The following is a 23,649-nucleotide window of genomic DNA, read 5'->3' as shown; positions in this document are numbered from 1 at the left end:
TTTTACGGCGCGGTGTTAGTTTAGCGTGGCTGTTGAAGATGCTCTTAAACTGCTGTATCTCCTGCCTCGTTCCCGTTGTTAGTCGCCGGTACATCGCGTTCGTGCCGTCCCCACTCCGTTCCAGTCTTTATGGACTGGCCTATTTTTCACAGAATCCTGTTATTAATCCAAGTGCGCTTTGAATAGTCGAGTCCTATATTGTTATTGTTCATCATGCTGTACTCCAAACTCTTTTTCATTCCACTCATATGATGTTGCTCATCTTTCTTTCTTATGTTCTGCTGCCTCGTGTAACTACAGTAGGAATGCCCTAAAATTTGTGTTTTTTGAACACGGTCAGGGAAATGGATAAAATCTACTGTAGATTCTAAGTTACCTTTTTATCTGCAGGTTTGCTAATCGTGAAGATGCCAAAAGAGTCTACAGCCCCAGCATGGGATGCTGAGAAACTTTTTTTCTTTTAAGCCCGCTTCGATACTCCCTCCTTCATAAAAAACAAAACGTATAAAGAGTAATATGGACTTTTGACAATCATACTTTCATATGTACGATGGCTCGTCTACGAAATACGTCAACTTGTTGCCTCGTCATGTGCCGGCCCACTTACACCTTGTTTTTCTCTTATGTAGTAAGTGTTCAAAAAATATGTAAAAGGCAAGCGTCGAACTCGAGACCTCCGTCAATCATATGTACCGCGGTACCAACCAATCAATTTAGCAGTTGCGACAAATTATGGTATGACTGCGCTATTAGTACTTTCGTCTGGGTGGCCGCTGGATTAACATTTCGTCCGATCTGATACGATGGTTAGGCATCTCCACTAAGTAATGGTGGAAGCATACATGATTAGTGTGTAAGAGATTCATTATTTGGGTGCATAGGAAGCCTAATGTGTTGTTGTTTGAAGCATGATTAGAGCATCTCCACTAGCCTCCCCAGAACGTTTCAGGACATCTTTTTAGGCTTGATTTTAGACTCAGACGGCACTTTTCGCCGAAAAACGGCCCAACCATGCCCCCAACGCCATCCAGGACGTCAAAATAGCGCCGACAAACCCAGGCGAAACCCGGCGTGCTGGGGTCTCTTGGGGGCGCCGGCACAAGTTTCGGCAAATCGTGTCTCACCACATATCCTTTTTCTTGACACACTTAATCATTCTCCTCATAAACTTTTGCTTGGGGTGGGGTGTGACTGGAAAGATGCCCTCTTTATTTCGCCGAATTTCGTCGAATGACCCCAAGACACCAACTATTTTGGTTCGGTAATGTTCTTGGGGTGCCAACGGCTGGAGATGCTCTTAGTGTCTAACCGAAACTTTGTAGAACACTTGAACTGTGTAGGAAGCATAAATGTTTCGTGAAAACCTACACCTCTTGGTTATTGTGTAACCGAAGCTTCATTCTTTTGGGCAGGAAGCAAAATAGAGACATGTACCATAAATTTTTTTAGTAAGATGGTGTAGCATACATGCGCAACCAACAGATACATCTGCTTCAAACAAAATGAGCATATGCTTCCTATGATGTTGATTTTTTTTCAATGGCCAACTTTCTAATTGATGTATGCTTCCATCAATATTTTACTTATAAATGACATCATAATTTTCTTTCAAAGAAAACAAAATTTTCTTCCAATATATATTAGACTTTGCTACCATACAACAGACATAAACAACGAAGCACAACAGGACGAGACCCCTACTAGAACATGAGCACCGTCCAAAGATGGATGTCTTCGAGGAGTAGCGTCGATTAGATCAGAGCGACAATGATGAGATTGAACCGACGTAGTTGGAGTGTGGTGGCTAGTCTGGGCCACAAGAACCAAATGGAGAAAAAAAATCCACACACTGGCATCACCATGGAAGGCATGCATGCCATGTTTTTTGCTTTCTCACATTATATGCATTCTCTAGGGTTTTCCCACTGAAAACCCTAAAATACCGCCCGCACATGACGCAACACGTGTTCGGTGTTCGAATTCATTCAAGTTTTGCGTGGGTGACTACCTTGGGCATGCCCATACACTGGCAACATTTGGTGCCATTTCATGCACGATAGAACCAACACCATGTTCAACCGGGTTCGTTCAGCTTTGCTGGTACGACAAGTCTCAAAGCAGTTTTTTTTAGGCCCATAAACTAGAATCAATTTATTTCCACAGACTGGCATCACCATGGAAGGCATGCATGCCAAGTCTCATTGCTTTCTGACATTCTATGCATTTTCTATGGTTTTTCCCGTGATAAAGCCCTAAAATATTGCTTGCATGTGGCGCAACGTGCGTTTCGTGTCCGAATTCGTTCAAATTTTGCATTGAGGCCTTCCATGTGCATGCCCACATGTTGGCAAAATTTGGTGTCATTTCATGCATGACATGACCTACACCATGTTTGATCGGGATCGTTTGGGTCTACCGGTAGGGTAAGTCTTGAACCAGTTTTTTTCACATTAACCAAATGGAACCAAAAAAATCCACACACTAGCATCACCATGGAAGCATGCATGCCAGTATTTGTTGATTTATGACATTATATGCATTTTCTAGAGTTTTCCGAGTGAAAAAACCCTAAAATACTACCCGCACGTGACACAACATGCATTTGGTGTCCGAATTGTTTCAAATTTTGCATGGAGGCCCTCAATGGGCATGCCCAAACGCTGGCAAAAATTGATGTCATTTCATGCACGACAGGACCTACACGATGTTCAATCGGGACCGTTCGGGTTTGTCGGTAATGTAAGTCTCGAACCAATTTTTCTTCACATTAACCAAATGGAGCAAAAAAAAAATCCGCACACTGGCAGCATGCATGATATGTTTCATTGCTTTATGATATTATATGCATTTTCTATGGTTTTCCCAGTGAAAACCCCTAAAATACTGCCCGCACATGACGTAGCGTGCGTTCAGGTGTCTGAATTCATTCAAATTTTGCATTGGGGACTATCTTGGGCATGCCCGCACGCTGGCAAAAGTTGGTGTCATTTATCCATGATCCAAAAAAATACTATTTTTAGGAGTGTGCTAGACTAGGCGAGACGGGTGCATCTGTGAGCATGTAGTTTTCTCTAATTTGAATGCCTATATTATTTGCAATTTCCATCATTATCAATCAACATGAACCTTTTCTTATATCCAAACAATTTCTTGAAATTAGTCAACAATTTTAGAAATTTAAATTGTATACAAAAATTTTATAAACTTGAACACTTTCTCCAAAATTGTGAGCAAATTCCCAACAATTGATGTTGTACACAAATTGCAAATCACATGGTTTTTTAAAAAAATATCAAAATTTTGAAACACAAACATTTGTTAAATTTGTGAACAAAAAATTTCGAAAAGAGGAACAATTTTTTCAAATTCCCAAATAATTTTCAAAACTGTAAACAATATTTGAAAACAACAATATTTTATGGCATTCCAAAAATATTTCAATTTTTTAACAGGTTTCAAAAAGCATAGTAAATTTCAAAAATGATAAAAATGAATTAATGAAAAAATAAAAGAAAACGAAAAAATAGAAAATAATAAAATATTCTCAGCCTTGGTTCAACTAGGTGACAACATCGCTCTCGTCCGGTTCCTGTTGGGCCAACACAATCGTTAGTGGATTTAAAAAACGTTCATCGATTTTTAAAACACATTTTCATGAATTTGAGAAAGAAATTGCAGGCTTTGACAAATGTTCGTAAAATTTAAAAAGGGTTCATGGATTGAAAAAAAGTTCACTTATTTGAAAACAAAGTTCATGAATTTAAGAAAATATTCATGAATTTGAAAAGTTCACGGTTTTAAGAAAAAGGTTGATGATTTAAAAATATTTTACAAATTTTAATAAAGAAAATAAAATGAAAAAAGATAAAAATAAAAAATAGAAGGAAAAACGGGACAAACAAAAACCGAAAAAGAAAACCACAACATGTTTCTGAAGATGTTCGGAAAAGTTTCGATTTTTTCAGAAAATATTTCTTATATATTAACGCTCTTGTGTTTTATTATATATTTGGTGTTCGAAATTACCACAAATACTGGTGGGATGAATTGGTTAGCAGCGCTGGCCTTTAGGTGGGAGGTTTGAGTTCAAGTCCTCATGATGTCATCTTTTTATCAGTATTTTTACATCACTTATATTGAACGTGGTAGGAGGGACATGGCTTAATGTGTCGGCCCAGTCGCGAGGTGCAATTCTTATAGGACTTATTATGAAGGAGTATGGACTAATCTCAAACGTTGATGTGTTTAGGGGGGTGTACCGAAGCAGAAGTGTGTTTCTTTTTAGAAACTGATGCTGTACAGGTTCCCTCATCAAAGGAAGGAAGTAATTCCAGAAATTCTGAAGCCGCTACAGATAGTGAAAAGTTTGAAATTATTTAGTTTACAATTGCAGAGAAAAGTAAACATTCCACCTGAGGATATGAGAACCTCACTTACTGCCTTACTTATCAAGAAATCGGAAGAAGGAAAACCTCCATGGTCTGAGGAAAAAACAGAGAGCCAAGGATCTCCAAGTTCTTGGTGGTCTTCAGTAAGCTATGCTCAACGGGAAGCCACAAAGCCCCGGATTGTTGCCATAAATTGATTCGTCTACAAATGTCTGCATCTGACTTCCAGTGGGTATGACGTTAGATTGTTGGAGAGATTTAACATGCCCGTGACTTCAATTTTGAAATGGTGGGAGGGATAGCACCTGAAAGTTCATTCCATGAGAGGTCAAGGGACTCCAAGAGCTCCGAACTGCCAATGCTTTCTGGAATGCTGCCTGACAGATCATTTCTAGACAAAGTTCAATAATCGGAGACCTTAAAGGTATGTTAGCTCCTCAGGGATGTTCCCGGCAAGTAGATTGCTTTATAGACCGGTACCTGATATATTTTTTGAATGTTGATACCTGATATATCAATTGTTTCCTGGAAAGTTTGTTCCGATGACTCTGGAAAGTTTGTTCCTATTGGTGGTTATTTAGTCTGATAGCATGGTTGCTTTGCAGGCCATTACTTGATCAGATGCAGATATGGGTCCTGACGTGCCGGTCCTAGCGGAGTGCACTCAATTGACTACCGATATTGCAAGTGTCAGCTATGTTTACTGCTGCCGAGAAGCCAATCAGGTAGCTGATAGTCTAGCTAAACATTCTTTTAAAACGCGCTCGTCTGAATTTTCGGATTACAATATCCCTGATTTTATTCCTCTCCATATTGTAAACGATATGGATGTCATTTGAGGAATAAAGTTTATTATGTTCAAAAAAAAGTTTGTTCCAATTGTAAATGGGCTCAGGATACAACCAATGACCTTTTTATAGAGGCAAAGGTTGTGATTCACAAATATGCATTTGACGTGTGTAACTTATGCCCTCCTCCTGTTGGTGTTCTAAAAGTGATCTTGGATGACACCTTCGGCCAAAACACTTTTTGCGGAGCCACAGGAATGGTAACTAGCGATATTAAGGGCAGTTTTATTGCAGCAAGGGCTAAGAAGAACATATGGAGCTCGCCCAAATGCACTGGTTGCTGAAGCTTTTGCTTGCCGCAATGGAGTCAAATATTAGGGATATGTATAGGGCACACCTCTAAGTTTGTCTTTCTAATCTTGATCCATAGGGCAGGCCATACGTCACCACAGATAATTTCAGATTATACATAACAATCACCCCACTGTCAGTACGGGCATCTCGAGAAATTATACTATACATCATGATCTCATTGATTCCCAAAAGATTCAATCTAGAATAAAGAAACTCATAGCGTGAGCAAGATTAAATTCACCACAAACATACTGAAGAGTTAAATTACATATTTCGAATATATTAACAAAGCCCATGATCACAATGATAGAACACAAAACTACTGGTGCAAACCACAAAACTGCTGGTGCAAACCCTTAGTCACGAGGATGGACTACTTCCGTATCATCATAGGAGGAGCACGGGATGATGGAGGTTGATGCGGATCAATCTCCCCCTCCGACAGGGTGTTGGAGAAGGGCTAAAACGAAAATCGTCTTGGATCAGAAAACGGCGAAGGCGGAAAAATTAAGGTAAAAACATGTCGAGTGTTTTTGAGCATACAAAGATAGGGGTGCCAAGAGGCGGGAGATGAGGTCCAAGGACCCCACCACGCACCTCAGCCCTTGACTGTGTGGGCTCCTGATTGGCCCCTCCAGGTAGGCTTTTGGCCTAGTGGCTCTTTTGGCTTGAAAAGCGCCATATTTTATTGATTTTTTGGGCTCTGATTTTTTAAATTTCTGTAAATTTCAAAAACAGTCAAAAAACAACAATGGACGGTTGACACTAAATTAATAGGTTAGTCCACAATTATAATATAAACACTGCATGAAACAAGAAATTTAAGAATAGCCAAAAAAACTTGCGCAAGTGGCGCAATGGGTCATTTAATGAATGTCGAAGTTGCGGTATCCATCCATGCTCAGTGATCCCCCACCTGAGCCCACAAAAAGGGTGCCTAACCTGAACTAAACATACACTATAAATTACGAGTATTAACCATAATTTGGATGGAAAAAGAAGAGGGGGAAAAATAGCACCATGGTACCAAGAAGCGCAAAGACGAGCTCACAGAGAAGTACTTTGCCGTTAATCCAGATACCACACATCCACAACAGTTGTATGCATCTTACATTCAAACACATAGTTAAACACATGAAACAAATAAGATTCCCCAGCAAATAAAAGAGGAAAAAACAATTCAGATTGATGTTCCACAAGAGAAAGCAATATTATACACCACGTACATATCACATGATAAGACAGCAACACTGGCTTGACTAGATGATCAATTCTGGAGCCCAGCTCAGTTCAACTTGACAACGGGTCCATTTGGGAACTTGGCAAGGTCGGCACGCAGTTTCTCGACGGACGGGTAGTCCCCCTTGAGCACAACTTCCTTGAGCCTTGGGAGGTGTTCAAGCCCGTTAGAACCCTGGATGTAGGTCTCGGAAAGCTGCAGTACCTCAAGCTTAGGTGTCCCTCCCAGTGAAAAATCCAGCGATTTGAGGTCATCTAGGTGATCCAGGTGCAGCACCACCAGGCTCGGAAATGCCCGTTGGCCGAAACTGAAATGGACCTCTCCTACGAACGACTTCGTCCATAGACACAGGATGGCTAGCATCGGCAGCTCCCCGAGGACTTGTATGGCAACACCGTGGTCCGATATCCTAGAGTTGCGTAGCTTCAGCTTCACAAGATTTCTGAGTGTCTGGATCCATGCAGGCAATATGATCAGATTGCCATACAGTTTAAGGCTCTGCAGGTTTTCTGGAGGAGTGGGCATGTCATCCAAGCAGCCAGATAATCCAGGCATCCCTTCTGAGCGCATCGACAAGGATTCCAGGCGACTGAGTTGAGAAACCGTTGATCGTAACTCCAGACTGTTTCTCTTGTTGATGCCAGTCACTCCTAGCTTCCGCAGCCCACTGAGTCTTCTTATGTTCTGAAGAATGATCCTCCCCCGTGAGATGTTCACAACACTTAGTGTGTGTAGGGCTTTCAGTTTTCTCACCCCTCTTGGCACTACCACACCATGTGCGTCCAGCTTCATCGCAACAACAGGGAGTGCCACACAACAGAAGGCACTGCACAAGTCACGGTGGTTATAACCATTAAAATCTGAACCTGCAAAACAACGTGCACAAAGTACCATCGACGAGACAGTCAAAAGGCATGCACCGTTCCTCATCACCGTTGGCAAGTCTTCTACAACTTGTTCATACGAGATGTCCTCGTCCATGGGTTCCTTACCAGCACGGAGATAGTTTAGCTTCCGAAGTTTTCTGATGCTATGTGGCAGCTTGACTATCTGTGTACCTCTCAAGTCTAGTGTCTCAAGTTGTTTTAGGTTGCCTAGAGAATCTGGCAGGTGACAAATAGGAGTACATCCTCTTAAAGAAAGGTATTTTAGGTGAATAAGCTTGACAATATCCTCAAGGTGATGATCAAATACACCTGAGGTGCCTTCCAAGTCCAGCACTCGGAGCAGCCTTATCTTATCAGAAATGTAAAGTGACTTCCACTTTCCAAAAACTGTTATTGATCGTACACGAGACATATCTATTATGCTATCCAGATCACTCTGATTTCCCTCCCAATTGCTACTTATTGCAAGGTGACGCACAACGTGCTGGGTGTTTAGGCTACAACCTTCTTCCAGCCTAAACACTAGATTTTCTTCCATTGACTTGGAGATGCCAATTTCACGGATGAGATCATAGACATGGCAAGCGTCAATTCCTTTTCTACTGCGAATTGATTGTTGGTATGGCAAGATCATGCTCCGACTTATAAGTTCCATGAAGTAATTATCCGCTATTCCCTCTGCAGACTTACCACGCACCTCCCATGAGTAACCCTCTGCCGTCCACCTCCGCACCAAACGCCGCCGACTAACCTTGTAGTCTTCGGGAAAGATGGGGAGATACAAGAAACAAGATTTCAGGTGATAAGGTAAACCATCATAACTTTTAGTAAGCACAGCTAATATGGTCCCAAGCTTTGGGTTTATCTCCAACTCAGCACTAATATGCTCATTCAATCTCCTCCACTCCACCTCTGTTTTTGGTTGGTTTGCCAAGAACCCACCTATAGTGACTATTGCAAGAGGAAGTCCACTGCACTTCTTAAGGATCAGTTCTGCTTGTTCAATCAGTTCAGGATGCTCTTCATCCAGATATACAGTCTCCTTAAATACCTAAAATTGGTGGAGTGTAATTTATTCAGTACTCTAGAATTTATATTATATATAATATAATACTTCACTATGATCTCTTTTGCTGAAAAAACCGGCCATGGCTCGCTAGTTTCTCTGCAATGTGCCTGAACAACTCGGTGCTCATCCTAAACCGGCGACGAAAGTACGACTTCGGGTATGTGAGATTCTCCACGAAATAGTGCCTCATCAATCTGTTATGGGCATCGATCCTATCCCTTCAAATTTTTTGCCGACCCATAACCGAACCACCGTGCTTCGGTTTTTTATTGATATGCATAGCTAGGATCATTGCAAGATCCTCCTCCTCTTCCATATCAAATTCTTCTTCGGAAGAATCATACGACGAACTCATCTACAATGTTCAATACTATGTTATAAAAACTAGAATCAACATGCACCAAATTCATGACGTTTGAGCAATACACACCTTGCAGGTGTTTTGTTGAACACCTTGCGGGCACCGAGCGGCGCCGAGCGCTCGGGCGCTGTTCGTCGGACGACGGACACGCGCGAGGGGCGGCGGGACTAGAGGGGGGGGAGAGAAGCCGCCGCGGCGCGGGGATAGGCCGGGGAAGCGCCGGAACGGTCGCCGGATGACGTGGGCGGCGGTGGCACGGCTGGATGGAGGGGGGGGGGGGGGGGATGGGAGCGGGCGCAGCAAATAAGCGGCGCGTGATCCTGTTTTGGCCCGCGTGCTGAACTAGATATGCTGCGCGCGCTGGTTTTGCGCGCCCGCTGAAGCCACTATACCGATTGCGCGCGCGTTAAAACGGACAATTTTATGACGCGACGCTCGCTTAGCGCGGTTGTTGGAGATGCTCTTAAACTGCTGTATCTCCTGCCTCGTTCCCGTTGTTAGTCGCCGGTACATCGCGTTCGTGCCGTCCCCACTCTGTTCCAGTCCTTATGGACTGATCTTTTTCATTTCTTTGTCTCGACCAACAAGATGTGATTCCTCTAGAGCAGTTGTCATGGACATGGCGCAACTGAAGCTCTTTCTCATCGCATGATTCCAATCAGCACCCTGAGATTGGTCTGTACCATTGGTGACTGCACTTTTTGAGCTAGGCCCGGCAACCATCATTAAATCTGTTCCATCTTGAGAACCCTCGGCACAAGCAAGATACGTTAAGCAGTCTCAAAATTTTAACTACTGCACTTTGGTAGTTTGCCGCATTCGCCACCCCAATTAGGATAGTTTTGCTAGTGTGCTACAATAACCAACATGTTTAGTTCCCTTGCCTCCATTCCTTAGCATATTGCCAGGAACTAATCGACATGCTTAGTACCCTTGTCCTTTATTAACCAGCATATTGCTGGGGGGCAATGTGTATATAGCTAGCTATTGATAACGAAAACAGATCATCAACAGCTAGATAAGGCAAACCCTAACTAATTGCTCGCACATGTGGTCATTGACTGTCTACATTCAATCTTTGACTGTAATTTTTTTGTTAATAATTATAAGTAAAAACATCATCACAAGAAAATGCTTTGAATACGAATCCAGTGGAATCAATTTTGTGTCATATAATGTATGTATAATTGGATTTATTGGTGGTCTGAGTTTTGAACTTGGACAATGAAGATACAGTTAATGTATATATCTCCAAATAGAGAGTACATCGGTTTCCAACCTCTAACTAATAAGTAATATGACTTAACTGCAAATGCAGTTAATTAAATCAAAAGGCTGAACTAGAAGAGCACAAGCGGTAGAACTTTGAAGTTACCTTCTCATAGAAAGCATAAATGTTCTGATCAATAGACGATTGCTTGAGCTCAGATACTATGCTTTCTTGTCCTGCACATAAGCTTGCAACTTCAACTTGCCTTGTGGACACTATTATCAGGCTCTCTTTCTTATTGTTCGGGAAGCACCTCTTAACCCGATTCCACTCTTCAATGGTTGATAAGTCATTAAGCACAATCAGGAACTTCTTGGCATTGACATATCCATTGAATTCCTCAGCTAACTCTTGCCCCATCTTTTTCGCTTCCAGCAGAAGGTCAACCCCTACAGATGTGTGAAACTGCTCCACTAAACTTTGAATGAAGTCTTCTGGACTGAAAGGATGCATGAACCTCACCCATGCTCGGCACGGAAAACTGTTTTTGGTCTCTGGATTCTCGTAAGCTTCCCAGATGATTGATGTCTGCCCAAGATCAGCACCTTTTCCGCCCACTATGATCTGTTAGAATTATTGTATATGAATAGGAGAGGTGTTTAAACTTGTATCTATCTCTTCTTCTCTCTATCTCGTATATCTCATGTAACGACCTCTCCTGGTCGATCTCCTCCTCCTCTCTCGATCTGTAACTTGTCAACCAAGGCTTTGCCTCAATATATACACGTGGCCCGAGACAAAGGGTTCTACGCTTCCCAAACTACTTTACATGGTAACAGAGCCTTTTCCTCATCAGATCAAGAGAAGATCGCATCTAGCTACCTTCGCGACCGAGCCATGTCCACCACCTCCGCCTCCATGTCACCCAGCACCATGGGCGCAATCACCACCACCTCCTCCGCCTCCACCTTTGCCTCCTCATCCACAACCACCAACACCTTTCTCGGATCGCCACCACAGGAGAAGCTGACGAGAGGGAACTTCCTCCTCTGGAAAGCCATCGTGCTTCCTCAGATCAAGGGTGCCCAGATGGAGCACCACCTTGAAGCCACGAGCCCGCCGCCGCCGGCCACCCTCACCATCACCAAGGATGGCAAAGAAGAGCAAGTCGTCAACGTCGCCCGCACCCTCTGGTATGCTCAACAACAACAACTTCAAGGGTTCTTGATGGGTTCCTTTTCCCGCGAGATTCTGTCCCAGGTGGCCATGCTCCAGACGCCGGCCGAGGTGTGGCGCGCCATCAACGCTATGTTCGTTGCCCAGAGCCAGGCGCAGGCGATCAACACCCGCATTGAGCTCACCAACCTTAAAAAAGGTAATATGTCCATGGCAGAGTACCTCGGCAAGATCAAAACCCTCACCGATGAAGTTGCGTGCACCGCCTCGGCGCTCTCCGATCCGGAGATCGTCTCCAAAATTCTTGCCGGCGTCGACATGGAATATAATCCCGTTGTCTCTGCTTTGGCGGCACGAGTGGAACCGATCACGGTCCCGGAGCTACACAGCCAGCTGCTCAGCTTCGACGCCCGCCTCACCCTCCTCCACGACGGTGGATCTTCGGCAATCTTCTGCATACTCCGCTTCTCGGGGTCGCGACCGTGGCCGTGGTCTCCAGGGCACCAACCGCGGTGGCGGACGTGGCCGTGGCACCTCGTCGGGCAACGGTGCATGCTCTAGTGGCGGCTACGGCCACAACTATGACGGCGGCTACGGCAACAACCAGGGGGGTGGCGGCTTCAACTCCAACACTGGCCGCCGCACCTCCTCTTCGCGTCCTCGCCCCCGGTGTCAACTATGCAAGAAAGCTGGTCATGAGGTCATCGACTGCTGGCATCAGTACGATGAAAACTTTGTCCCTGATTCCAAACTGGTTGCAGCTTCTATGCGCGAGCAAGGCGGGGACGACGTCTGGTACGTTGATTCCGGTGCTACTGATCATGTCACCAATGAGCTAGAGCAACTTGCTCTGCGCGAGACGTATCACGGCAACGGCCAGATCCACATAGCCAGCGGTAAAGGTATGGATATTTGTCACATTGGTCAAGTTTCGCTTAGTTCCCCTACTCTTCAACGTGATCTTGTTCTTAAGGATGTTCTCCATGTTCCTCAAGCTGACAAAAACCTTGCCTCTATCTCTCGTTTAGCCACCGATAATGATGATTTCTTTGAAACTCATCCTCGCTATTTTTTCATCAAGGATCGGGCAACGAGGGCACCTCTCTATCACGGTAGATGCGTTGGCGGCCTCTACCCCATCTCCTCCGGAGCTCTTAGCAACAAGCATCGTCGAGTCTACTCCGTCATCAAGCCTTCTTTCGAACGGTGGCATCAAAGATTAGGACTGTTGGAAATATGAGCAATTTACCAAATGATTTTATTACCAGAAATACTAGATAAAGCATGACTAATATAGTAGAGATAAAACAAGTCATGCGTTCTGACAGAGAGAAGGTAAATAACTTCTGCATATATGAACCGTAGCCTATCATATCTAAAGCAGACAGTATAGCAAGTAGCATATATGAAGTAGAACCTATCATGTGTAGGACAAGGACTAGAACAAGGAACTGTGGCAGAACCTTTAACAGGAAAGACAAGAACACGTACGGGACAACAGCAGCAGAAGCGCTGGGCTTGGGGTCGGTGTCGGTGTCCTCGCCTGCCATGTCGTCGAGGAGGTTGTGGACGTCGGGGAAGAAGTCGTCGGCGACCGGATCATCCGTGATGAAGCAGCCAGTAGTCGCGCTGAGCGCTCCCCAAAAACCTTATCACCCTTCTCCCGTACAGGACTCAAAAGGTGCGGTTTCGGAGGCCTACTGTCCCGACCTGCGGTGCACGCCGCAAGACGGGATGGGGAAGAACGTAGCAGCAGCGCAGTGGTTGGAACTTTGTGGCGAGAGGAAGAGGAGCTTCTGTTGTGTCTCTTTGGAGAGGAGCGACCTCTCTTATATAGGCACAGGAGAAGGACGCAAAGAGGCCGCGGCAGGAGGTGAAGCCACGAAGGGAACAGACAGCGGCCGAAGAGGTGCGCCATTCGAATTCAGTGTCCACTACAGAGAACGTTTCAACTCCCACGTGACCTTCCGTATACCCGTCGTGCGTGGCAAAATTTTAGATATCGGCTCGGCTCATTCCCGCAACCCGTGGCGCGGCGCTATGACGAGGCGTGGCGTGGCGAGGCGGGCGACGGAGGAGGAGCGCGCGTGGATATCCCTCTTGTTCTCATGCTCGTACAAGTGGGGAAAGAACCTCCCTTATAAGGAGGTCCAACTCCCACTAAACTAGCAATGTGGGACTAAACTTTAGTAGTATCCCTTGCCTTGCACAAATGGGCTAAGTGGGCCTCTAGGATTTATTAGGAATTTCTGAAATAGTTATTGGGCTGCCCAAAATAGACTAAATTCCAGCAATCCCCCACCAGATCCCAGAGGCACACAGAAATTTGCCTTTGGTTCCAAAACACTGTTTTATATACCGGTACCGCAGTGGAGACTGCTAAGTTGAACTTCCACCTAGAACTCTATGCTACACTAGTAAGCAACTTGAACAGTGGACTGGGCCTTGAACTGCAAGTTTTCTGCGAATCTAGCTTCACATAAAGCCTTGACCGATACGTGGCTACCGTGGATCTTCCCCGCGAGTGGAGCTTATGCGTCATACTCCGTGACCTTTCATGAGTTTACTAGAGAGAACCCTACTCTCATAGATTGCGAGGTTTGACAATCAGACTCATATATGTGTGTTCTTCAAAAGATGTTCTGCAGGATAACATCTCTGCTTAAATAAGCCACTTAAAACACATTAAGATATACATCAACCTGCCATGCAGATTAGGAGAGTATTGCATCTTCATGGAGTGGTATTGTGAATAGTAAGGATACTCTCCTCTCAGTTGACCAACAGCTTGTCTTTCACATCTAATTCACGGGATCTCCGATCACAAAGAATAGGTTACCACTGTGAACAACTCATATTGTGGGTCTCATACCCATCTCCCTCGATGCATTATCTATCACATTACGTGATAGACCCTTGGTAAAAGGATCTGCCAGATTTTTAGACGTTTGGATATAATCCAACGCAATAACTCCGGAGTTTTTCATTTTTCTGACAGACTTTAACCTTCTCTGAATGTGTCTTGATGACTTCATGTTATCCTTTGAGCTGCTCACTTTTGTGATCACAATTTGATTGTCGCAGTTCATAAGGACACCCGGTACAGGTTTCTCAACAACCGACAAGTCATTCAAGAGCCGGCGAAGCCAATCTACTTCAACCGTAGCTGTATCTAGTGCTGTGAGTTCTTCTTCCATTGTTGACCTCGTTAAGATGGTCTGCTTGCAAGACTTCCAAGAAACAGCGCCACCTCCATGAGTGAATACATAACCGCTCGTGGCCTTTATCTCATCAGCATCTGAGATCCAGTTTGAGTCACTATACCCTTCAAGCACCTTTGGATGCCCGGTGTAGTGAATTCCATAATTTGCAGTGCCTTTCAAATAACGCAAAACTCTTTCTAGAGCTTTCCAATGCACATCGAGAATACTTCAATTGGTCTCTAGCAATTCTTCGATTCTTTCGAAGCAACACACTAGCACCATATGGTGTTGGAGAGGGCTTGCAGTCACTATAGCCAAAGCGACTCAAGATCTTTTCCACATAGTGAGATTGAAGCAATGTAATCCCACCATCATCGTCTCTCAACAACTTGATGTTCAGAATGACATCAGCCACTCCTAAATCCTTCATCTCAAAACAACGAGATAGGAAATCCTTGACCTCCTTAATAACATTCAGATTGGTTCCGAAAATCAGTATGTCATCAACATACAAGCACAGGATAACCCCCTCGCCCCCACCATGGCGATAGTACACACATTTGTCAGCTTCATTCACAACAAAGCCTGCAGCTGTTAAAGTTCTTTCAAACTTCTCATGCCACTGTTTGGGTGCTTGCTTAAGTCCGCACAAAGACTTCAGCAACTTGCACACTTTCCCTTCCTGACCATCTAGTACAAACCCATCTGGTTGTTCCATATAAATTTCCTCGTCCAACTCTCCATTTAGGAAAGCAGTCTTAACATCCATTTGATGAACGAGAAGACCATGCGAGGCAGCTAGTGAAAGTAGAACTCGAATAGTGGTCAGTCGAGCCACAGGTGAGTAAGTATCAAAGAAGTCTTCACCTTCCTTTTGGGTATAACCCTTAGCCACGAGCCGAGCCTTGTACTTTTCAATAGTACCATCAGCCCTAAGCTTCTTCTTGAATACCCATTTGCATCCTATAGGTTTGCACCCATAAGGACGATCAGTTATCTCCCAAGTTTCATTCGCCAAGATGTAATCCATCTCGCTACGAACCGCTTCCTTCCAGTAGTCAGCATCTTCAGATGCACAGGCCTCTGAAATAGAACTGGGAGTGTCATCTATGAGGTACACAAGAAAATCATCACCAAAGGACTTTGCAGTCCTCTGTCTCTTGCTCCTAATAGGAACTTCATTGTTCTCCTCCACAGGACTTTCAAAGTGTTCCATCGAAATTGTAGGTTCGGTAATTGTAACTGGTTCCTGATTCGATGAACTAGGCATCTCCTGATTAGATGAGGTAGCCATATCCTTCATGGGAAAGATATCTTCAAAGAAAGTCGCATCATTCGACTCCATGATCGTACCGACATGCATGTCAGGTACCTCAGATTTTACAACCAAGAATGTATAGCCAATGCTATGAAAAGCATATCCCAGGAAAACACAATCCACAGTCTTTGGTCCAAGCTTCCGCTTCTTTGAAATTGGAGCATTGACTTTCGCCAAACAACCCCATGTTCGCAGATAAGAGAGTTTTAACCTTTTCTTCTCCCATTCCTCGAATGGAGTTATCTCTTTGTTCTTTGTGGGGACTCGGTTCAGGACATGACATGCTGTCAATATCGCCTCCCCCCACCATGCCTTGGAGAGACCCGATGTGTCTAACATGGCGTTAACCAAATCAGTTAGAGTACGGTTCTTTCTTTCGGCCATCCCATTTGACTGAGGTGAGTAGGGAGGCGTCCTCTCATGGATTATACCATGTTCCGCACAAAAAGCATCAAACTCATTGGAAAAATACTCTCCACCACGGTCGGACCTAAGCCTCTTGATTTTCCGATCAAGTTGGTTTTCCACTTCAGCTTTATAGATTTTGAAAAAGTTCAAAGCCTCATCCTTAGATTTCAGAAGATACACACGGCAGTATCTAGTGGAGTCATCAATTAACGTCATGAAATATTTCTTTCCACCTTTTGTCAACACACCATTCATTTCACATAGATCTGAATGTATGAGCTCTAGTGGTGCAAGATTTCTTATTTCCGCAGTCGTGTGAGACTTACGAGGTTGCTTAGCTTGCACACACACTTGACACTTAGATCCCTTGTCGGTGGTGAAACTAGGGATTAAGTTCAACTTCGCTAGTCGCGACATGCAACCAAAGTTAACATGACAAAGACGTGAATGCCACACATTGGATTCACTATTGTTGCAAATATGATTGACAACTTTATTGCAAACGTCTGATAAGGATAAACGAAACAAGCCTCCTGACTCATAGCCTTTACCAACAAAGGTTTCATACTTGGATATTACAAATTTATTCGACTCAAAGACAAGCTTGTAGCCATCTCTACGCAGAAGAGATCCGCTAACAAGATTTTTATTGACGGGGGGGGGGGGGGGGACATAATGCACGTTCTTCAGCCGCACGATCTTCCCCGAAGTAAACTTCAGATCGACCGTGCCAACACCACGAACAGAAGCACTTGAACCGTTGCCCATCAGCACGGTTGAAGTCCCTGCGGTCTGATAAGACGACAACATGGAAATATCACCGCATACATGCACATTAGCACCCGTGTCAATCAACCAGTCAGGAGAATGACATACTGAAAGAATAGTGGGAAATATACCATACCCAGCATCCTTCATGTCAGTGTCTCCAATGACAACATTAGCGGTCTTGCCGCCTTTCCCAGGATGATGCTTGTCATAGCAATTAGGGAAACTAGGAGCCCAATGATCAGGATCCCCACACACATGACAAGCACCTTTCTTCTTGCCATTCTTCTTCTTGAAGTTCGTGTGTTGCACAGCCTTGTTCTTCCCATCAAACTTTGCTTTTCCATCAAACTTGCCCTTGTTCTTGAACTTGTGGGGCTGGAAGTTCTGTTTCTGTACCACATTGGCACTAGATCCTCCCTCAATACCTCGAGCACGTGTGTCCTTTGCTCTCGCCTTTTCTTCCACATCAAGAGTGCCAATGAGATCCGGGACGGAAAACTCCTGCCTCTTATGCTTCAGCAAGGTAGCAAAGTTCCTCCATGAAGGGGAAGCTTAGTGATGATACCTCCGGCAACAAACTTGTCCGGTAGCATACAACTGAAGTGCTCAAGTTCTCTAGCAAATGACTGTATCTCATGAGCTTGCTCAACCACGGAGCGCTCTTCAGTCATCCTGTAATCATAGAATTGCTTCATGATGTACAGCTCAGTGCCAGCATCCGAGACCCCAAACTTGGCCTCGAGTGCATCCCACATATCTTTTCCATTATCAATTGACGCATAAGCATCAACTATGTTCTCACCAAGAACACTCAAGAGAGCAGCCTTAAACAGAGTATCCATTTTCTGAAAAGCTTGTGCCCGTTGAGCATCAAGCTCTCCTTCAGGTTTGCCGAGAGTGGCGTCATAGCAACTCATGGTTTGAAACCATAAGACTGCTCTCACGCGCCACCTCTTATAATGGATACCCTCAAACATAGGAGGTCTCATGGAAGCAGCAAAACCACTTGGGGTAAATTGCCTATAATAAGGTTTTTGGATTGTTGGAAATATGAGCAATTTACCAAATGATTTTATTAACATAAATACTAGATAAAGCATGACTAATATAGTAGAGATAAAACAAGTCACGCGTTCTGACAGAGAGAAGGTAAATAACTTCTGCATATATGAACCGTAGCCTATTATATCTAAAGCAGACAGTATAGCAAGTAGCATATATGTGAAGGAAATATGCCCTAGAGGCAATAATAAAGTTATTATTTATTTCCTTATATCATGATAAATGTTTATTATTCATGCTAGAATTGTATTAATCGGAAACATAATACATGTGTGAATACATAGACAAACAGAGTGTCACTAGTATGCCTCTACTTAACTAGCTCGTTAATCGAAGATGGTTATGTTTCCTAACCATGAACAAAAGAGTTGTTATTTGATTAATGGGATCACATCATTAGAAGAATGATGTGATTGACTTGACCCATTCCGTTAGCTTAGCACTCGATCGTTTAGTATGTTGCTATTGCTTTCTTCATGACTTATACATGTTCCTATGACTATGAGATTATGCAACTCCCGTTTACCAGAGGAACACTTTGTGTGCTACCAAACGTCACAACGTAATTGGGTGATTATAAAGGATCTCTACAGGTGTCTCCAAAGGTGAATGTTGGGTTGGCGTATTTCGAGATTAGGATTTGTCACTCCGATTGTCGGAGAGGTATCTCTGGGCCCTCTCGGTAATGCACATCACATAAGCCTTGCAAGCATTGCAACTAATGAGTTAGTTGCGAGATGATGTATTACAGAACGAGTAAAGAGACTTGCTGGTAACGAGATTGAACTAGGTATTGAGATACCGGCGATCGAATCTCGGGCAAGTAACATACCTATGACAAAGGGAACAACGTATGTTGTTATGCGGTCTGACCGATAAAGATCTTCGTAGAATATGTAGGAGCCAATATGGGCATCCAGGTCCCGCTATTGGTTATTGACCAGAGAGGTGTCTCGGTCATGTCTACATAGTTCTCGAACCCGTAGGGTCCGCACGCTTAACGTTCGTTGATGATATAGTACTATGTGAGTTATGTATGTTGATGACCGAATGTTTTTCGGAGTCCGGGATGAGATCACGGACATGACAAGGAACTCCAGAATGGTCCGGAGACAAAGTTTGATATATGGGATAATAGTGTTTGGTCACCGGAAGGGTTCCGGAAATCACCGGTAGGGGTTCCGGATGTTTCCCGAAATGTTTGGGTACGAGAACACTTTATTTGGGCCAAAGGGAAAAGCCCACAAGGTTTTTGGAAAGCGCAAAAGGAAGTTTTGCGGAGTCCAGGGGCCAGACGCCAGGGTCCCTGGCGTCTGGGTCCAGATGCCGGGAACCCTGGCGTCTGGCCCTGGAGTCCGAGAAGGACTCTTGCTTTTCGGGTGAAACTGACTTTGTGGAGGCTTTTACTCCAAGTTTCGACCCCAGGGCTCAACATATAAATAGAGGGGCAGGGCTAGCACCAAAGACACATCAAGAAACACCAAGCCGTGTGCCGGCAACCCCGTCCCCTCTAGTTTATCCTCCGTCATAGTTTTCATAGTGCTTAGGCGAAGCCCTGTGGAGATTGTTCTTCACCAACACCGTCATCACGCCGTCGTGCTGCCGGAACTCATCTAATACTTTGCCCCTCTTGCTGGATTGAGAAGGCGAGGACGTCACCGAGCCGAACGTGTGCAGAACTCGGAGGTGCCGTGCTTTCGGTACTTGGATCGGTCGGACGTGAAGACGTACGACTACATCAACCACGTTGATATAACGCTTCCGCGAACAGTCTACGAGGGTACGTAGACAACACTCTCCCCTCTCGTTGCTATGCATCATCATGATCTTGTGTGTGCGTAGGAATTTTTTTGAAATTACTACGTTCCCCAACAGTGGTATCAGAGCCAGGTTTTTATGCGTTGATGTTGTGCACGAGTAGAACACAAGTGAGTTGTGGGCGATATAAGTCATACTGCTTACCAGCATGTCATACTTTGGTTCGGCGGTATTGTTGGATGAAGCGGCCCGGACCGACATTACGCGTACGCTTATGCGAGACTAGTTCTACCGACGTGCATTGCACACAGGTGGCTGGCGGGTGTCAGTTTCTCCAACTTTAGTTGAACCAAGTGTGGCTACGCCCGGTCCTTGCGAAGGTTAAAACAACACCAACTTGACAAACTATTGTTGTGGTTTTGATGCGTAGATAAGAACGGTTCTTGCTAAGCCCGTAGCAGCCATGTAAAACTTGCAACAACAAAGTAGAGGACGTCTAACTTGTTTTTGCAGGGCAAGTTGTGATGTGATATGGTCAAGACATGATGCTAAATTTTATTATATGAGATGATCATGTTTTGTAACCAAGTTATCGGCAACTGGCAGGAGCCATATGGTTGTCGCTTTATTGTATGCAATGCAATTGCGCTGTAATGCTTTACTTTATCACTAAGCGGTAGCGATAGTCGTGGAAGCATAAGATTGGCGAGATGCCAATGATTCTACGATGGTGATCAAGGTGTCGCGCCGGTGACGATGGTGATCACGACGGTGCTTCGAAGATGGAGATCACAAGCACAAGATGATGATGGCCATATCATATCACTTATATTGATTGCATGTGATGTTTATCTTTTATGCATCTTATCTTGCTTTGATTGACGGTAGCATTTTAAGATGATCTCTCACTAATTATCAAGAGGTGTTCTCCCTGAGTATGCACCGTTGCGAAAGTTCTTCGTGCTGAGACACCATGTGATGATCGGGTGTGATAGGCTCTACGTTCAAATACAATGGGTGCAAAACAGTTGCACAGCAGAATACTCAGGTTATACTTGACGAGCCAAGCATATACAGATATGGCCTTGGAACACAGAGACCGAAAGGTCGAGCGTGAATCATATAGTAGATATGATCAACATAACGATGTTCACCAATGAAACTACTCCATCTCACGTGATGATCGGACATGGTTTAGTTGATTTGGATCACGTAATCACTTAGAGGATTAGAGGGATGTCTATCTAAGTGGGAGTTCTTTAGTAATATGATTAATTGAACCTAAATTTATCATGAACTTAGTACCTGATAGTATCTTGCTTGTTTATGTTTGATTGTAGATAGATGGCCCGTGCTGTTGTTCCATTGAATTTTAATGCGTTCCTTGAGAAAGCAAAGTTGAAAGATGATGGTAGCAATTACACGGACTGGGTCCATAACTTGAGGATTATCCTCATTGCTGCACAGAAGAATTACGTCCTGGAAGCACCGCTGGGTGCCAGGCCTGCTGCTGGAGCAACACCAGATGTTATGAACGTCTGGCAGAGCAAAGCTGATGACTACTTGATAGTTCAGTGTGCCATGCTTTACGGCTTAGAATCGGGACTTCAACGACGTTTTGAACGTCATGGAGCATATGAGATGTTCCAGGAGTTGAAGTTAATATTTCAAGCAAATGCCCGGATTGAGAGATATGAAGTCTCCAATAAGTTCTATAGCTGCAAGATGGAGGAGAACAGTTTTGTTAGTGAGCATATACTCAAAATGTCTGGGTATAATAATCACTTGATTCAATTGGGAGTTAATCTTTCAGATGATTGCATCATTGACAGAATTCTCCAATCACTACCACCAAGCTACAAGAGCTTCATGATGAACTATAATACGCAAGGGATGAATAAGACTATTCCCGAGCTCTTCGCAATGCTCAAAACTGCGGAGGTAGAAATCAAGAAGGAGCATCAAGTGTTGATGGTCAACAAGACCACTAGTTTCAAGGAAAAGGGCAAAGGGAAGAAGAAGGGGAACTTCAAAAAGAACAGCAAGCAAGTTGCTACTCAAGAGAAGAAACCCAAACCTGGACCTAAGCCTAAAACTGAGTGCTTCTACTGCAAGCAGACTGGTCACTGGAAGCGGAACTGCCCCAAATATTTGGCGGATAAGAAGGATGGCAAGGTGAACAAAGGTATATGTGATATACATGTTATTGATGTGTACCTTACTAATTCTCGTAGTAGCACCTGGGTATTTGATACTGGTTCTGTTGCTAATATTTGCAACTCGAAACAGGGACTACGGATTAAGCGAAGATTGGCTAAGGACGAGGTGACGATGCGCGTGGGAAATGGTTCCAAAGTCGATGTGATCGCAGTCGGCACGCTACCTCTACATCTACCTTCGGGATTAGTATTAGACCTAAATAATTATTATTTGGTGCCAGCGTTAAGCATGAACATTATATCTGGATCTTGTTTGATGCGAGACGGTTATTCATTTAAATCAGAGAATAATGGTTGTTCTATTTATATAAGTAATATCTTTTATGGTCATGCACCCTTAAAGAGTGGTCTATTCTTATTAAATCTCGATAGTAGTGACACACATATTCATAATGTTGAAGCCAAAAGATGCAGAGTTGATAATGATAGTGCAACTTATTTGTGGCACTGCCGTTTGGGTCATATCGGTGTAAAGCGCATGAAGAAACTCCATACTGATGGGCTTTTGGAACCACTTGATTATGAATCACTTGGTACTTGCGAACCATGCCTTATGGGTAAGATGACAAAAACACCGTTCTCTGGTACTATGGAGAGAGCAACAGATTTGTTGGAAATCATACATACAGATGTATGTGGTCCGATGAATGTTGAGGCTTGTGGCGGATATCGTTATTTTCTTACCTTCACAGATGACTTAAGTAGATATGGGTATATCTACTTAATGACACATAAGTCTGAAACGTTTGAAAAATTCAAAGAATTTCAGAGTGAAGTTGAAAATCATCGTAACAAGAAAATAAAATTCCTACGATCTGATCGTGGAGGAGAATATTTGAGTTACGAGTTTGGTGTACATTTGAAACAATGTAGAATAGTTTCGCAACTCACGCCACCCGGAACACCACAGCGTAATGGTATGTCCGAACGTCGTAATCGTACTTTACTAGATATGGTGCGATCTATGATGTCTCTTACTGATTTACCGCTATCGTTTTGGGGATATGCTCTAGAGACGGCCGCATTCACGTTAAATAGGGCACCATCAAAATCCGTTGAGACGACGCCTTATGAACTGTGGTTTGGCAAGAAACCAAAGTTGTCATTTCTGAAAGTTTGGGGCTGCGATGCTTATGTGAAAAAGCTTCAACCTGATAAGCTCGAAACCAAATAGGAGAAATGTGTCTTCATAGGATATCCAAAGGAAACTATTGGATACACCTTCTATCACAGATCCGAAGGCAAGACTTCTGTTGCTAAATTCGGAAACTTTCTGGAGAAGGAGTTTCTCTCGAAAGAAGTGAGTGGGAGGAAAGTAGAACTTGACGAGGTAACTGTACCTGCTCCTTTATTGGAAGGTAGTACATCACAGAAACCTGTTTCTGTGACACCTACACCAATTAGTGAGGAAGCTAATGATAAAGATCATGAAACTTC

The 23,649-nt window shown here is 43.9% G+C and overlaps 1 pseudogene; it reads right to left on the bottom strand.

The window, feature by feature from the left end:
* Window positions 1–6,731: 6,731 nt before the first annotated feature.
* LOC125506674 (disease resistance protein Pik-2-like) overlaps window positions 6,732–23,649 on the bottom strand; it is a 28,019-nt pseudogene continuing 11,101 nt past the window's right edge.

This window comes from Triticum urartu, chromosome 5A, assembly GCF_056163025.1.
Source record: "Triticum urartu cultivar PI428250 chromosome 5A, HENAU_Tu73, whole genome shotgun sequence".
Classification (NCBI taxonomy): domain Eukaryota; kingdom Viridiplantae; phylum Streptophyta; class Magnoliopsida; order Poales; family Poaceae; genus Triticum; species Triticum urartu.
The sequence above is the reverse complement of the archived record's forward strand: the minus strand, read 5'-3'. Positions and strand labels throughout refer to the sequence as shown.